This window comes from Octopus sinensis, unplaced genomic scaffold (genome assembly GCF_006345805.1).
Source record: "Octopus sinensis unplaced genomic scaffold, ASM634580v1 Contig15807, whole genome shotgun sequence".
Taxonomy (NCBI): Eukaryota; Metazoa; Mollusca; class Cephalopoda; order Octopoda; family Octopodidae; genus Octopus; species Octopus sinensis.
The window spans coordinates 10,610-30,000 of NW_021833928.1; the positions used below are offsets into that span (position 1 = coordinate 10,610).

Genomic DNA, 19,391 nt, shown 5'->3' on the forward strand with positions numbered 1-19,391 from the left:
TACGTACTCAAATAACCTTTGCATTTGATTTTTTAATGTCTCTACCCTCATACTTTCTTGGGTTGAATTGAGCAAGCACTATATGAGAGAGGTTTTCTTTAAGTGTTAGAAATAGTTTTTTTAGCTGCTATTTCTAACGAGTTCAGTATGCGGCAAAGTAATTTTTTTACTAAGCCTTTTATATAATGTAATAATTTGAATTTGCCTTAAATGGTCCCTTTGCATACTGAATACTTGTGAAATTGATTAATTATTAATTAATTTTACCCTCAATTGTTGAAATTATAATTCATCTCTCTCTACTTAATTGTCTTGGATTTTACCGAAAAAAAGCATAGTGTTTGCTGATTTTAACCCACGCTGGTGGAAAGGGGAGAACAGAAATTTTTCTCTTGCATATTTGAGTTAGCTAGCACTGTTAGTTGGGAGCAGATCTTCAGAAGCGATAACAAGCCGAAAGGGTATGCTCCCATTTTCAGTGTTTTCAAACTCAAACAAGGCATTCTGAGCTGATGAGAGAAGGGTCGAATTTGGCTAATCTTGAAACGTACGTACTCAAATAACCTTTGCATTTGATTTTTTAATGTCTCTACCCTCATACTTTCTTGGGTTGAATTGAGCAAGCACTATATGAGAGAGGTTTTCTTTAAGTGTTAGAAATAGTTTTTTTAGCTGCTATTTCTAACGAGTTCAGTATGCGGCAAAGTAATTATTTTACTAAGCCCTTTTATATAATATATATATATATATAAAGTTAATCCAAACATGAAAACACAAAGAGAAAACACAACAACGCGAGGACTTGGAATAAGTATAGTGTTATTGGGCGGTCAGGAAAGGAATGAAAGAAGGAGGATTTAACATTTTGAGCGGAGCTCTTCGTCAGAAACATAGGAAAAGGAAAGATCCAAGGGAGGGAAGACGGAGGAAAAAAAATCGCCAACGATACACACGCGGTACACATTTTGAATATATATATATTATATATATATATATATATATATATATATATATATATATATATATATTGCATGAATAGATATACACGGGTATGCACGCACGCACACACACACACACATATGCATATATGTAAATATGCACATATATACGTATATATGTACATACATACACACACACACACACACACACACATATATATAGATATACATACATATATAATATATATGCACACACACATACACACCCATGAATGTATAAACGCATGAATGCATGTGTGTATATGCACGTGCGTGAATATGCGTGCATGTATGCCTGTGGATCAGTGCGTGTCTTAGACGTTCATTTTCGCACGCATGTCAGATATCGGGCTACAACAAATGTGGTTGTGTAATCAATCCAATTGAAATTTCAGCTGTAGCTCTGTAAAATGTTTGATAGCGGTAAGTGAGGCATATCTGAATACATATAGACAGGGATTTTATTCTTTAGAAAGGCGGAATTACAGTGCTGTCACGTTCATTCCATTCCTGTGTGTATTACGTACCAGAAGAAGCCCAAGTCAAGGACCCGATATATTTTGCTAGAAGTACTAACCAAATCTCTTTCATGCTATTATACATAAACATATACATGAGTACACAACCCCACCCACAAGCACACGTATATATTTTCTATCTTTTATTTGTTTCAGTCATTAAACGGCGGCCATGGTGGGGTAACCGCCTTGAAGAATTTTAGTCGAACGATTTCGAACCTAGTACTTATTCTATCGATGTCTTCTGCCGGACCGCTATATAAAAACACCAACTCCGGTGTCAAGCGATGGTGGGGAACAAACACAGACACGAAGATACACGCACACACACACACAACACACACACACACACACAACACACACACACACCACACACACACACACACACACACATACATACATACATATATATATATTATATATATATATATATATACATTTATATATATACATTTATATATATACATATATATATATTATATATATATATATATGTATATATATATATATACATATACATATATATATATATGTGTATGTATGTATCTATGTATGTATGAATGTATGTATATATATATATTATTTTAGGTATGGTAGATGAGTTCAGCAAAAATTTCAAGTTTGGTCTTCCTATCGCTGATGACATCTCATATGGCTCCTAAGGCCATCATAGGATACACACATCATTCCGTACGGACCACAAGTGAGCAGCTCCTCCCACCACTACCATCAGTAATAGTAGAAGCCCGATATGCATACACATTCATACATGCTTTGAAAATAGTGATATATAAAATACTCCTTCATATAAATATTATCTAATATTAAAAATTTCATATTAATATATCAAGCAGTAACCATATCGGTAGGGTGGCCGAGCGGTCTAAGGCGCTGGTTTAAGGCACCAGTCTCTTCGGAGGCGTGGGTTCGAATCCCACCGCTGCCAATGTACATTTTTTTTGTTTTCTTTCAGTGTTCTTATTCCATGTTTACATTTTCTAATAAATATGATCTATGAATTATTACTTAATATTTATCAGATTGCTTCATTATCAATTACAACTATATGTGTTGTATACGCGATTTGTTTGATTCAAGGTGGTGTTCCAGCATGGCCGTAGTCAAATGAGTGAAATATGAACCCCCCCCCCCACACACACACAGTGGTAGAAGTGGAACGAGCAAACGGTTTGATAAAGAAGGAAGTAATCGGAAGGAAAGTATCCCTGGTATTGACTTTCGGATGAGATCATTCTACCCTTGCGGACGGAATAATGGGTTCAGCATGAAGTTTTTGGGGCCAGGGTGCATAATGACACAACTTCCCATCCACCCGCTCAACATACATGCATGCATATATGTATATACATACTCACAGGCTTTGAAAATGGCGGCATATAAAACACTTCTTCATATAAATATTATCTTACCCAAACAACACGCACTGACATTATAATTTAATATTAATCTGTCAAACGGCAAACGTGTCGGTAGCGTGGCCGAGCGGTCTAAGGCGCTGGTTTAAGGCACCAGTCTCTTCGGAGGCGTGGGTTCGAATCCCACCGCTGCCATTTGATGCTTCCTTTTTTTTTTACCCTCTTATTTTGTACATTTCCATATTCGTATTCCGAGTTTATGTTAGGTATACTAAGTTATCATATACAGTTTACTATTGTAAAATGTGATTGTTAATTGTCCTAGAGAATCGGAAGTGACGACAGTGATATATTAAACTTGCATAAAGAACTCCATCTGTCATCGTACGCACGAAACACTTAAGACATTTATCGGGCATTGGATATTGTCAGGAATGTATTTGATATCCCATGGGTAGGCTTCGTATGTGGGTCTCGACAACTTCTATACTCATGAAGTTGTCGACCATGCGCTCAATTTTGTTGATTCAAACGATGACAGTATCCTTTCACAAATTCTACACGGGCGATGGATTCCCGCCATGAAGAAACTCAGGCGACAATATGGGATTAGCGACGATTTATTTTAATCATATCTTCATAAGCATGTGTTGCGAAACAAATTTAGAAATCGTGGAAAACTGTTCACAAATCTCATTTCGTGCATCAGTGACTGTTGCTTCCACGCAAATGTGATTATTTTCATCTTATATAAAATATATCAAGTGTTCATGTTATATTTAACATACGTACGTTCTATACATTCGTTAAGCCAGCGTCATCACTTCCGGCTTCTATCGTAATTCACGTTAATTTTTCAGCAATTTTTCGCAACAATTTATATTCCCTTTTTCTTTTTGCGGCGACAAAATGCATGATAACCTGTATACATACATGCATACATACATACATACATACATACATACATACATACATACATACATACGTACGTGCGTACGTACGCACGCACGCACGCACGCACGCATGCACGTAAGTACGCATGCACGTACGTACGCATGCACGTATGTGTATAACCGAACCCTAACGAATTTATTTAATATTTGCTGTAACCTTGTGTAATAAAAAATTATGTTCCATTTATGTGTTACCTTTAACAATAATTAGGTATCTGTTACTCTTGGGCCACCGATCATATATATGTATATATACATACATATATATATATGTATGGAAATGTAAAAAAAAAAATACAAATTGGCAGCGGTGGGATTCGAACCCACGCCTCCGAAGAGACTGGTGCCTTAAACCAGCGCCTTAGACCGCTCGGCCACGCTACCGATATGGTGAAGAGCTAATATATTTATATGAAATTATGTCAATGTCAGAGCATGTTGGTTTTGTAAGATAATATTTATATGTATATATATATATGAATATATATATATGTATATTCATATTATATATATATATATATATATATATATATATATATATAATATATATTATATATGAATATATATATATGTATATTCATATATATATATATATATATATATATATATATATATATACATACATATATATAATATATATATATATATATATATATATATATATATATATATATATACTATATATATATATATATATTACGACGGGCTTCTTTCAGTTTCCGTCTACCAAATCCACTCACAGGACTGTGAGGACCTCTCTGTCCTACTGTGTGTGTGTGTGCGTGTGTGAGTGTAGGCATGTGTTTACATAATACATACATACATACACATATACAGATGCATAGAAAGATAGATAGATAGAGCGAGAAAGAGCGAGTGAGAGAGAGGGGAGGGTGAATGAGAGAGAGAGTGTGTGCATACAGATACACAAAATATCGAAGTATAAGACTGTCAAACTGACACACATAAATACTTTATCTTCCTATGAGATTACACAATAGCGTGATAATTTCATAGTAACATATGGACTGTCGAACTGTTCTGGTAGCGTGGCCGAGTGGTCTAAGGCGCTGGTTTTAGGCACCAGTCTCTTCGGAGGCGTGGGTTCGAATCCCACCGCTGCCAATTGTCTTTACTTTTGTGCATTTATATTTTTGCATTCCACATACCTCAGAAAACTTCAACAAAACTTCAACGCTCTAGAAAAGCGTATGCTGAAAGCAAAAAGGACTTTTCCTTTATTTTTCCAGAGCATTTTTTTTATCTCGTCTTCGTGATATCTATAATTTTAGCTCCATTTTTGTGTGTGAGCGCATCTCGGCACTTTGCGCTTGTGTCCTCTATAGCTGCGGTTTGACCAGTTGAGAATAGAGTGAGACGACGGAAACTGCAGAGAATCCCGTCGTACGTACATGTGTTTGCATTTCTGCTTGTCTGCCGCTATCGCTTGACAACTGGGGTTACTTTGTTTATGTCTTCGTTACATAGCGGTTCGATAAAAGCAACCGATAGAATAATTACCAGGCGCAATGAAAATAAGTGCTTGGCTCGATTTGTTCGACTAAACTCTTCAGGGCGATGTCCAGTATGGCCGCTGTCAATTGAATGAAACAAGTGAAACACACACACACACACACACACACAGAGGTAGAAGTGGAAAGAGCAAGCGGCATAATAAAGAAGAAATTATCTAGAAGGAAAATATCCCTGTTATTGACTTTCGGATGAGATCAATTGACTCTTGTGGGCGGCACAATGGGCTCGGTATGGAGCTCTTCATGCTAGAGGATATAATGACACAGAATGCGGTAACCTTGTGCCCTGAAACTTGAAGATATGTGGAGGGCACGATGTATGGTATATTTCCTGACAACACCCATAGTGACAAAAGTACGCTTTGACTATATTTTTTGGATAAATAAATGCTTGTAAAATATTGATATATAAAACATTGTTTTTTCAACAGGCGATACATACTCATGATGTGTATATTGTAATGTAGCCGGTTACAGCTTTTGTAGCGTGGCCGAGCGGTCTAAGCCGCTGGTTTAATGCGTTAGGCACTGCGTAGGTTCGAATACCACAATGCATACAATTTTTTCTTTTTTTTTTTGATAAATTTTCAATGATCGCATTCCTTTGTACACATATCCTGATAAATATCATATATGAATTTATGTAAATATTTATACGATTGCATAATCATCTATTATGACTATATGTGTGTGATATGTGTGCACGCGGCACCTTGGCCAAGCGGCTTCTGCAGCTTCGAGCCGTTCAATCACTTCTGGGTAAATTTAGAAGAGGAATTCTGTGTAGAAGCCCGTCGTACATAAGTATATATGTTTGTCTTCGACTTTGACCCCTACTATCTCTCAACAATTGGTGTTGCTTTTGTTTATGTCCTCTTAACATAGCGGTTTGTTAAAAGAAACCGATAGAGTAATTACCAGACGAAAATAAGTATTTGGGGCGATTCAGTCGATTAAATTCTTCAAGGTTGTGTCCCAATATAACAGGGGACGTTTACCTGAAACAAGTGAAGGACACACACGCACAGAGGTAGAAGCGGATTGAGCGAACGGTAGAATAAAGAAGGAATTAGCTAGAAGGAGGATACCCTTGGTCTTGACTATTGGATGACATCAATCTACCCGTGTGGATGGAATAAAGGGCTCGGTATGAAGTTCTTCAGGCTAAAGGGTATAATTAAAATGAATGCGGTAACCTTGTACCCTGAAGCTTGAAGAAAGGTGGTGGTGGTGGGGGGTAAGGTATATAGTATATTCCTTGATAATACCCATGGTGGAAAAAAGGTTCATTTGCAAATCTACCTGTCGTTCGACGGGTGACACTCTAGTATTTCATATATAGTTAAATATGTCCACCCGTAGCACAGCTGCACAAAAAGGCATAGACATATGAAATTCTCATCTATGTAAACATTATCTTAATAACCAAGCACACGCTTCAAATGATACTTTAGTTTAATTATATGGCTGTCTATCCTAACTGGTAGCGTGGCCGAGAGGTCTAAGGCGCTGGTTTAAGGCACCAGTCTCTTCGGAGGCGAGGGTTCGAATCCCACCGCTGCCAACAGTCTTAACCTTTTGTGCAATTGTATTTTTGCATTACACAAAATTTCAAAAATTCAAGATTTTATAGATGCAGTGACCGTCTAATGGGTAGATGTTTATTCTTTTCTCCATTAATTCCTCTCCTCATCTCTTCTTTCTCCAGAAGAGCGTATGCTCGAAGCATAAACGACTTTTCCTTCTATTTTTCCAGATCATTATTTTTTATCTCGTCTTCGTGATATTTAGAATTTTTACTCCATATTTGTGTGTGTGTGTGTGTGTGTGTGTGTGTGTTTGTGTTTGTCCGTGTGGCTGTGTGTGCGCGCGCACGGAACCATCCGCTAGTGTCTTCTATAGTTTCGAGCCGAGCAGTAACTTGTGACTAAACACTTCAGGACAATATCACGGCATGGCCGATGTCAATTGACTAAAACGAGTGAAACACACACACACACACACACACACACACACACACACACACACACACACACACACACACACACACACACACACACACACACACACACACACACACACACACACACAGGTAGAAGTGGAAATAGCAAGCGGTATAATAAATAAGGGATTATCTAGATGGAAAATATCGATAATATAATCTTTCGGATGAGATCAATCGAATCTTGTGGGCGGCACAATGGGCTCGGTATGGAGCTCTTCATGCTAGAGGATATAATGACACAGAATGCGGTAACCTTGTGCCCTGAAACTTGAAGAAATGTGGAGGGCACGAGGTACGGTATATTTCCTGACAACACCCATTGTGACAAAAGTACAGTTTCAGAATTACCCGTCCTTTTCACGGGTACCACTCCAATATACGTGCTATACTAAAAAAAATACCCACCTGAAGCACACCTGTATAGAGAAAGCATTTACATATAAAATTCTCGTGTATGGAAAAACTATCTTAATAACCAAACACACGTTCAAATAATAATTTAAAACTAATTTATGAATTTGTTGCTATTCAGGTAGCGTGGCCGAGTGGTCTAAGGCGCTGGTTTAAGGCACCAGTCTCTTCGGAGGCGTGGGTTCGAATCCCATCGCTGCCAAGCTCAGTATTATTATTTTGGCAAATTTTCAATCAACACATTCGATATCCACATTTCCTGATAAATATCATAAATGAAAGTCTGTAATAGGATTGTTTCGTTACCTTTTATCACTGTGTATGCGAGGCGCTCGCGCTCTTTGGCCAAGTGTCTTCCTCTATACTTTGCCAGTTTGGTAACCACCGCTCTATATCCCAGCGCCGGTCAATCACTCCAGAGTAAGCTTAGTATATATATATAGATACGCTTGACAACTAGTGCTGCTTTGTTTATATCCCCGTAACATAGCGGTTCGCTAAAAGCGCCGATTGAGTAATTACCAGATGTGATAAAAGTAAGTACTGTGTCGATTTGTTCGACTAAACTCTTCAAAGTGGTGCCCCAGCATGACCGCAGTTAGTTGACTGAAACACGTAGGACACAAACGCACACACACGCACACACACGCACACACACAAATAGGTAGAGGCTGAACGAGGAAATGGTACCCTGTACGCTGAAGAAAGATGGAGTGCACGATATATGCTACATTTTCTGATTATACCCAAGCTGGCAAAAGTTACCCGTTCTTTGACCGCCAACACTCCAGTATATGTATTAAAGTGGATTAGTTATGTTCGATAAAAATAACTTATTTACCCAAGTTTTAACATCATCTTCTTCGAAATAGTCAAGTTGCGCAGCAATACACCGCTCCCAGCGTTCCTACCACTTTGGGAATCTGGTCTGGAAGTCGTTTTCCGTAAGCGATTGGAGGATCTCTGCGATTCGCTTCGCTTTGGATCTTGAAGACGGTATTAAAACGGGGACCTTTGAACTGCCTTTTCATGTTGGGGAAGAGATGGAAGCCCACAGGATGCTAAATCGAGTGAATAGGGCGGGTGCGGTAGCGATACTATGTTGTCTGTGGCGAGAAACTAACGTGTGATGATAGCTCGGTGATGAATCCAGATCTTCGCGTTCCACAGATCCCGTCGCTTTCGTCGAATGTCCCCCCTCAGATGCTTCAAAATGTAGCAGTAAGACTCTCGATCGACGTTCTGGCCTTGGGGTTCGACTCTCGATGCACAATACCACATTTCTGGGAATTACGCTTGTGGCGGGTCTTCAACATCACTCATCGTCTTTCAGAGACATTCTTCTGCTTTTGAAGCATCTGTGTCACCCGACACATTGCATACGACCCACTGCCTCGTCGCCATAAACTTGCCGAAGTATGCTCAATGTCTCTGTAGCAGACTTCCCAAGTATAACGCAATATTTCACGTTGATTCTTTGTTCCTGTCCAAGACAAAATCGCAGACCACAGCATGCACGTGATCCCCAAAACACAAATTTCGCAACTTGTGAAGTAAACACAGCGAACTCACAGCTGTATAGAGGAAGCATAGACACACGAAATTCGCATCTATGCAAACATTATCTTAATAACCGAACACACATTCACATAATTTTACTTTAAAAGATGAACGTGCTACAATACTGGTAGCGTGGCCGAGCGGTCTAAGGCGCTGGTTTTAGGCACCAGTCTCTTCGGAGGCGTGGGTTCGAATCCCACCGCTGCCAGATTACTGTATATTAGTTTTGGCAAAATTTTAATCATCGCATTCTATGTTCGTTGATAAATATTAACATATAAAATACTGATCATGGAAACGTGTCGGTTGTGTTGCCCTGCGGTTTAAGTTACCATCTTTTTCCGAGACGTGGTTTGAAATCCTATCGCTGCCACTTGACGTTTCACCTTCCGAATATTTGCATTTTCGCATTCCATATACATGAAAAAGTGTCAACAAATCACGATTTTATGGATACAGTAACTGTCTGATTGAAACAAGTTTCTTCTTTCCTCTCCCCACCTTCTTTTTTCTATCCTCATCTATTTTTTCGTCTAGAAGAGCATATGCTCAAACCATCAGACTCTTCCTTCTATATTTTTCTGAGCGTATGTATAGCATATACATTATATGTTATGTATTACATACGTGTGTGCATGTGTGCGCGCAACATCCTGGGCAAGTGACTTCTATAACCCCGGGTCAACCAATAATTTTGAGTAAATTGAGATGACGGTATCTGTGTAGACTCCCGTCATATACATTGTATTTGCGTTTGTCTTTGTATTTCTGCTTCTTTCCCAGTGTCTCTGAACAACTGGTGCTGCTTATTTTTATGTCCCCTTACCATAGCAGTGCAGTAAAAGGAACGGACAGAACAGTTACTAGCCGTAATGAAAATAAGTACTGGGGTTGATTTGGTCGACTAAACTCCTCAAGGCAGTGCTCCAGCATGGCCGCAGTCAATTGACTGAAGCAAGTGAAACACACACACACACACACACACACACACACACACACAGCCAGCCAGACAGACAGACAGACAGACAGAGCAAGCGGCATAAGGAATTATCTAGATGGAAAATATCGATAATATAAACTTTCGGATGAGATCAATGGTGTCTTGTGGCCGGCACAATGAGCTCGGTATGGAACTCTTCAGGCTAGAGTATATAATGACACAGAATGCGGTAACCATGTGCTTTGAAACTTAATGAAATGTGGAAGGTACGATTTATGGTATATTTCCTGATAGCACCCATTGTAATAAAAGTACACTTTCAGCTCTGGCTCTGGGTGTCGAATTCTCGCTGTACAATACCACATTTCTGGGAATGACGCTCGTGTGTGTGTGCGTGGGGTCTTCTATATCACTCATCGTCTTTCAGAGACATTCTTCTGATTTTGAAGCATCTGTGTCTCTCGACACATTGCGTGCAACCCACTGCCTTGTTACCATAAGCTTGCCGAAGCTTGTTCAATGTCTCCGTAGCAGACTTCCCAAGTATAACGCAATATTTCACGTTGGTTCTTTGTTCATGTCCAAGACAAAATCGCAGACCACAGCATACACGTGATCCCCAAAACACAAATTTCGCAACTTGTGAAGTGAACACAGCGAACTCACAGCTGCATAGAGGAAGCATAGACACACGAAATTCGCATCTATGCAAACATTATCTTAACAACCGAACACACATTCACATAGTTTAACTTTAAAAGATAACTCAGCCTCTGTATTGGTAGCGTGGCCGAGCGGTCTAAGGCGCTGGTTTTAGGCACCAGTCTCTTCGGAGGCGTGGGTTCGAATCCCACCGCTGCCAGAATACTAGTTTTGGCAAAATTTTTATCATCGCATTCTATGTTCGTCGATAAATATTAACATATAAAATAATGATCACGGAAACGCATCGGTTGTGTTTAAGTTACCATCTTTTTCCGAGACGTGGTTTGAAACCCTTTCGCTGCAACTTGACGTTTCACCTTCCGAATATTTGCATTTTCGCATTCTATATACATGAAAAAATGTCAACAAATAAAGATTTTATGGATGCAATAACTGTCTAATTGAAACAAGTTTCTTCTTTCCCCTCCCCACCTTTTTTTCTGTCCTCATCTATTTTTTCTCTAGAAGAGCATATGCTCAAGTCATCAGACTTTTCCGTCTATATTTTTCTGAGCGTATATATAACATATACATTATATGTTATGTATTAGATACGTGTGTGCATGTGTGCGCGCAACATCCTGGATAAGTATCTTCTATAACCCCGGGTCAACCAATAATTTTTGAGTAAATTGAACCGACAGTACAGTAAAAGGAACCGACAGAACATTTACTAGCCGTAATGAAAATAAGTACAGGGGGCGATTTGGTCGACTAAACTCTTCAAGGCAGTGCTCCAGCATGGCCGCAGTCTGAAGCAAGTGACACACACACACACACACTTACACACGTAGGTAGAAGCGGAACGAGCAAATGGCATAATAAAAAATGAAGTAGGCATAGGAGTGACTGTGTGGTAAGTAGCTTGCTTACCAACCACATGGTTCCGGGTTCAGTCCCACTGCGTGGCACCTTGGCCTTCTACTATAGCCTCGGGCCGACGAAAGTCTTGTGAGTGTATTTGGTAGACGGAAACTGAAAGAAGCTCGTCGTATATATGTACATATATGTATATGTATGTGTGTGTGTATATATGTTTGTGTGTCTGTTTGTTCCCCCAGCATCGCTTGACAACCGATGCTGGTGTGTTTACGTCCCCGTAACTAAGCGGTTCGGCAAAAGGAGACCGATAGAAAAAGTACAAGGCTTACAAAAGAATAAGTCCTGTGGTCGATTTGCGCGACTAAAAGGCGGTGATCCAGCATGGCGCAGTCAAATGATTGAAACAAATAAAAGAGTAAAGAGTAACTGGAAAGCAAATATTCCTGGTATTAACTTTTGGATGAGATCAATTTCCTCGTAGAATGTGGTAACCTTGTACCTTCAAAGCTGGAGAAAGGTGGAGGGCGGGATGCATGCTGTATTTCCTGTTAATACCCGTGTTGGCAAAATTCCAAGGATACCCGTCTTTTCATGGGTAACATTCTAGTTACTTTTGTCTCTTATTTGTTTCAGTCAGTAGACTGCGACCATGCTGGGGCACCGCCTTGAAGAATTTCAGTCGAACGAAACGACCACAGTGATTATTGTTTTTTAAAGCCTCGTACTTACTTTGTCGGTCGATTTCGCCGAACCGCTAAGTTATGGAAGACGTAAACACACCAACGTCGGTTGTCAAGCGGTGCTAGAGAACAAATACAGATGTAAACACACACACACACGCGCGCGCGCGCACACACATTACAGACTCACACACACACACACACACACATACACACTCACAACACACACATATGATGGGCTTCTTTCAGTTCCCGTCTATCAAATCCACTCACAAACCTTTAGTCTGCCTGAAGCTATAATGGAAGACACTTGCCAAAGGTGCAACGTAGTGGGACTGAACCAGGAACCATGTGACCGAGAAACAAGCTTGTTACCACACAGCCATCTGTAGTACACATGCTTAGAAAAATATATAAAATTCTCATTTCTGAAAACATTATCTTAATAACCGAACGTACGTTCACATGATAATTTAACTTTATTATATGATGTCGTCTGTGTACAGGTAGCGTGGCCGAGCGGTCTAAGGCGCTGGTTTAAGGCACCAGTCTCTTCGGAGGCGTGGGTTCGAATCCCACCGCTGCCATGTCGCGTTCTTTTTTCTTTTTGCTACGTTTCTATGTTTGTATTTCAGAAAGGAATTTCCTTATTAATAATTCATGCATACAAGGCGGCGAGCTGGCAGAAACGTTAGCACGCCGGGCGAAATGCGTAGCCGTATTTCGTCTGCCGCTACGTTATGAGTTCAAATTCTGCCGAGGTCGACTTTGCCTTTCATCCTTTCGGGGTCGATAAATTAAGTACCAGTTACGCACTGGGATCGATGTAATCGACTTAATCCGTTTGTTTGTCCTTGTTTGTCCCCTCTGTGTTTAGACCCTTGTGGGTAGTAAAGAAATAAGTATTTCGTCTGTCTCTACGTTCTGAGTTCAAATTCCGCCGAGTCGACATGGCCATTCATCCTTGGTGGTCGATAAATTAAGTACCAGTTGCGTACTGGGGTCGATCTAATCGATTGCCCCCACCCCCAAATTTCGGGCCTTGTGCCTAGAGTAGAAAAAAATATAAATAGCAGAAACGTTAGCACGCCGGGCGAAATGCTTAGCAGCATTTCATCTGTCTACGTTCTCAGTTCAAATTCCGCCGAGTTCGACTTTGCCTTTCATCCTTTCGGGGGTCGATAAAATAAATACCAGCTGTACACAGGGATCGATCTAAACCACCTATCTATCCCTCGAAATTGCTGGCCTTGTGTCAAATCTTGAAAATAATATTTTATGCCTATAACATTTACATGACTTGATTTTATTTACGATGACGATCATTAATAAACGTCGGCAGAAATGTAAAGGTGATTTTCTCCTGGATTTGAATGAAGGAATATGTCGTTTGGAAATGATGGAAATCGAACCCATACTTCCGAATGACAAGTGCTCTTTATACCAACGACTTATACAACTCGATTATAATAGCAACGTGTGTATCCGTTGCTATAGCAGGCAAAGACAAATACAGGGTGAATAAATTTTGAGGTTGTATCTGAAAGAGAAGGCACCGTACAGGAAAGATAAGGATACTTATACGGTGCAAAGTTAGGAAAAAAGTAGGGTCAAAACGGATATAGATATAATTACAAATTACAATTACCCACATATACAAAAGATGCATTTATACATAAATATATATACATACACACACATCCACCCGTATGCATGTCCATAAATTGGTGTATATATACATGTGCATATGTGTGTTTGTGAGTGTGAGACGTGTATATGAGCACTCGTTTTATTAAAAAAATATAAATTGGTGATAGCATATAGTTAATAAGTACACAATAGTAATAATGAAATAACAATAAAGATAAATATAAAAAAAAGCTTCCATTATATGTAATTATTCAAGTATTTCTACTAACACTGACTCTCGTTGCATTCTAGCAACCTACTATACAACTACCTTTTCACTAGTTTGATTTCATTCTTACACAAATTTTTCTTTTAAATACACACCATACCTAATATTACTTATAACTGTCAAGTCATATCTTAATTTAACCATAACTATGCCTTTCCCTTGGACACCTCTATTAAAATTCCTATGATAAATAACTTATTTGGAGTCTAAATTACTTATCCACTTACTCTTATTTAGAGGGGATATCTCAAACATTTTTCACTCATATTTTCAAATAAACAGTTTTAGTTTATACACAACTAGACTCAACAACATTCTTTAGTATACTCGCAATTTTTTTCACAAGGATAAAATATGTATATCCGAATTTGTTATCCGCTATCCCCTTCATCAAGTCTCCTTTAATAATAACAACTACTGTTGTATACTTTTTGCACTGAAGAGAACAGTGATATGTAATTAATTTAAATTAATCAAATTGATTTTAATTATTCTACCATTTTACTTACATGTTAATATCGCTGTTCGAAACGATCGCATGTATATATTAAAATTCCATCAAATTTTAACATCTCCTCACCATTTTTAACATATTTGTTGAGTTTCTATGGGATACTTTTCCATAAATTCTGATAACACACCATATGCATCACATACACACATACACACACGTGCGTGAGTGCACATATATACTTTTAGTTTTTTTTTTGTCGTTGGACTACGGCCAAAAATACTAGAGTACTGCCGTGAAAGGTTTTAACCGAACAAATCGACCACAATACTTATTTTTAACCCTAGGTCTTTTTCTATCAGTCTTTTTCCGAACCGTTACGTTGCAGGGATCTAACAAACCAACACCAACGATAAACCGGTGGTAGCGGACAAACACAAACACAGAGACACATTCAGACACACTCACCCAAACGTATACATACATACATACATACATACATGAACACATATAAATATATACATATTTGCGTGTGTATGTGTGCGTATATATATACATGTATGTATATATATATAAACATGCATATCATATGTGTGTATATATATATACACACACACATTATACATTATATATATTTGTATACACATGCACATATAAATGTATATATGTATATGTATATATATATACACACACATTATACATTATATATATTTGTATACACATGCACATATAAATGTATATATGTATATGTATATATATATATATATATATATATATACACACACACACATTATACATTATATATATTTGTATACACATGCACATATAAATGTATATATGTATATATATATATACATATATGCAGAGAGAAAGAGAGGAGGAGACGGAGAGAGGGAAAAGAAACAAATGTGATTATCAAAACAAAAGTCGGTAGTGGTATTCGAGTGAAACACTATTTGTGACAAATCAGACGATTTGATTATCGCTGACATTGCATTCCACCGTCAAACATGTTTTCTTTGCAAAACATCTTACGACACCATCACTAACAGCAACAGCAACCAACAAATCGGTGAGCATAACTCTACGCCGGGGTTGGCTAATTCGTGGCCTTTAAGTCTTCCGAGTGTGGTCTTTCGGAAAAAAAAATATAAAAAATTGGCATTTTGCATTAAAACAAATTGGGGATATTTCATGTATTTATTCATTATTTCTATCTTTTCCTTGTTCCAGTCATCGAATTACGGTTACGTTGGGGCAAGGGTTTTATTCAGAGATCGGACTGTTTGGTGGTCTGCGGCCGGTCTCATCCATCACAGCTTTTTGGATCAGCAAATGGATGAAATGCATAAGAAACTCCGATAACAACAGCCAGCATTGGTCAATAGAAAAGGACCAATTCTTCTCCAGGCTTAGTAAAAATTTTTTTTAAAAATTATGTACTGGGGTCGACTAAAAATTTATTCAAGGCAGTGCCCTATCATAGCCGTAGTCTAATGACTGAAGCAAGTAAAAGGTAAAAAGTAAAAGATGTTACCCCTGATATTTTCACCTCGTAGCACCCCTGATTTAAAACCCTTCGGCTACTACATCAGGTGTGTCATTAGGAGGGAGACAACCAACAAAGTTGCCTCCGATACCATTGATGTTTGCTGTTGGGGACGTTATGGCCAACGTGAGTAAAGATCACATAATTAACGCATTTAGTCGTTTCAGAAGCCGTGTCGAGACAGTTACTGACGCTGATGGCGATTTTATTCAATAGTCTTTTGCTATGAGTATGTAAAAATATGTGTACCAAATTTTATAAAACATACTAATATATAATTGTAAAGATTATTTGCCTACATAATGTGGCAGTCCCGGTTGGGACGAATATTACTGTTATTTAGTTCCAGGAAACACCGTCTCCAGCTGGCTATACGATACACTATCCGTATCCTTATATTTTCGAACAAGGGAGTTCAACGTCCTCACTCAGCACAAAGCAATATCTGCGAAACCCAGGAATCACTGTGCGCTGATATTGTTTTGTGCTGAGTGGAGACGTTGAACTCCCTTGTTCGAACATATAAGGACACGGATAGTGTGTCGTATAGCCTGCTGGAGACGATGTTTCCTGGAGCTAAATAACAGTAACATTCATCCCAACCGGGACTGCCACATTATGCTGGCAAACAATCTTTACTTCAGAGTACTGTTACTGAATGTCTTTCGTTGAGAGATTTAGAAATAATAACATTTCTATTGAATACATATATTGGTTTTTCTAATAGTTTTACGGAAATGTACTTGCATAGCAAGTGACCCGATCTGAGATCGAGTGCTAAAATAAAAACAATTGCAGTGTGGAAGGTGAATATGAGCCATTTAAAAATACACAAAAGCCGTTAGCTTCACTTCAACATTAAATTTAATTTGTCGAAATATTTTATTTTCGGCACTTCGAAACCGCAAGCTGTTCACTGACAAAATTCCGTGATGTTGAAGTGAATCTAACGATTTTTTGTGTGTCTTTAAATGGCTTATAAACACCTTCAACGCTGCAATTGTCTGTTTTCTTTAAATTAAAATTTTGCTCTCAAATAGCTGACGATATATTTTTTAAAGATCTCAAAGGAGATTTGGCTGCTATTTCCAGCGGCTGGTTTGAGTGCAAGGAAATGTGTGCGGTGTATGTGTGTGTATGTGTGTGCGTGTATGTGTGTGTGTGTGTGTGTATGTGCGTGTTTATATGTGTTTGTGTCTTGTCGTGAGATTGTGAGAGTATGTGAATATGTATCTAATTATGTGTGCTTGATTAGCCAGATGCTATGTTTCATTTAGTGTGTGCGTGCGTGGCTGTCTAACTTTCAACGCAGTTATGTGTCTCTGTGTGCATATGTTTGTTTGCGACTGCATGTCTGTGTATGTATGTGACTGTGTGTTTATAAATACACACATACACATACACGAATGCATACATACATATATACATATATATATATACATATATATATATATATATATATAATATATATATATATATGTATATATATATGTATGTGTGTGTGTGTGTATACATTGTATACAGGCATGTACCCGAGTTTTATCCTTACACATTCAAATATATTTATCTTCATCCCCTCCATATCATGAAACACCACGCCCATCCATATCCACCCACAATCATTTCTCTCTCTCTCACCCCAACACTCCCATTACTCCCTCCTAGTCTTCATCGTTATTCCCCACGTACATATATACGTATATACATACATACACACATACATGCATACACACAAACTTACATACATACATGCATATATACATATATAAATACATACACACAAGCATATATACATACATATATGCATACATACATGCATATATACATACATACATACATACATACATACATACATACATACATACATACATGCATATACATCCATCCATCTATCCATCCATACATACATGCATGCATGCATACATACATACATACATACATGCATGCATATATAAATACATACACACAAACATATATACATACATATATGCATACATGCAGGCATACATGCATACATACATACATATACATCCATCCATCTATGCATCCATACATACATGCATGCATGCATACATATATACATACATACATACATACATACATACATACATACATACATACAAGCATACATACATGCATGCATATACATCCATCCATCCATTCAAACATACATGCATACATACATACATCCATCCATTCATACGCACATACATACATGCATGCATACATACATACATACATACATACATACATACATACGTACATGCATACATTCATCCATCCATACATACATACATACATGCATACATACATCCATCCATGCATACATGCATGCATGCATGCATCCATCCATCTATACATCCATCCATCCATCCATCCATCCATACATACATACATATACATACATACATACACACATTCATACATATACATCCATCCATCCATGCATATATACATACCTTATACATTCTCCTCAGATTACCTTCCTCAAACCGACACTTCCAACGATAGACGTTTTACATCAACTCCTTTACGGAATGTGTGTGATCACACGCTCTCCCTACCTCACATCGCATCCCGACGCGACGGGGTAGAGGTGAAGAAGAGGCGGAGAGCGGGTGGAGCAAGGGTAACATACGGGTGGCAAACGAGTGGAAGGAACAGATTATTAGAAAACAAGGTGAAAACTAAGGACGTTACACGTGACTGACTGACAAAACTGCTTCCACGCCAAAGCCGACCACCAACACGTTCTCTCTTTCTCCCCCCCACTCTCTCTCTCTCTAATCTCCATCATTCCTCCATTCCAACCTGATTTCTTTGGGTGGGCCAACATTCCACGAAGTGTCGTAAGATTCTTTGGAATAATTGGTCACTGCTATTTCTTTGAATAATCTCTATGTCGTCTCGTTCTGAGGACATATTTCATGTGTGTGTGTCTGCTTTTATTATTTTTATTCTCAGTAATAGCTGTTTAATATGTATGTATGT

At 38.3% G+C, this 19,391-nt stretch overlaps 9 non-coding genes across 9 annotated transcripts; 8 read left to right on the forward strand and 1 right to left on the reverse strand.

The window, feature by feature from the left end:
• The first annotated feature begins 2,359 nt into the window (after positions 1-2,359).
• On the forward strand, positions 2,360-2,441 carry Trnal-aag. Its single transcript has one exon. It is a non-coding gene; the product is annotated as a tRNA-Leu (tRNA).
• Positions 2,442-2,984: 543 nt separating this feature from the next.
• Positions 2,985-3,066, forward strand: Trnal-aag. Its single transcript has one exon. It is a non-coding gene; the product is annotated as a tRNA-Leu (tRNA).
• Positions 3,067-4,126: 1,060 nt separating this feature from the next.
• Trnal-aag lies at positions 4,127-4,208 on the reverse strand. The gene has a single exon. It is a non-coding gene; the product is annotated as a tRNA-Leu (tRNA).
• A 659-nt stretch (positions 4,209-4,867) lies between these two features.
• Trnal-uag lies at positions 4,868-4,949 on the forward strand. Its single transcript has one exon. It is a non-coding gene; the product is annotated as a tRNA-Leu (tRNA).
• A 1,892-nt stretch (positions 4,950-6,841) lies between these two features.
• Trnal-aag lies at positions 6,842-6,923 on the forward strand. The gene has a single exon. It is a non-coding gene; the product is annotated as a tRNA-Leu (tRNA).
• A 972-nt stretch (positions 6,924-7,895) lies between these two features.
• On the forward strand, positions 7,896-7,977 carry Trnal-aag. The gene has a single exon. It is a non-coding gene; the product is annotated as a tRNA-Leu (tRNA).
• A 1,484-nt stretch (positions 7,978-9,461) lies between these two features.
• Trnal-uag lies at positions 9,462-9,543 on the forward strand. The gene has a single exon. It is a non-coding gene; the product is annotated as a tRNA-Leu (tRNA).
• Positions 9,544-11,055: 1,512 nt separating this feature from the next.
• Positions 11,056-11,137, forward strand: Trnal-uag. The gene has a single exon. It is a non-coding gene; the product is annotated as a tRNA-Leu (tRNA).
• Positions 11,138-12,987: 1,850 nt separating this feature from the next.
• Positions 12,988-13,069, forward strand: Trnal-aag. Its single transcript has one exon. It is a non-coding gene; the product is annotated as a tRNA-Leu (tRNA).
• The last annotated feature ends 6,322 nt before the right edge of the window (positions 13,070-19,391 follow it).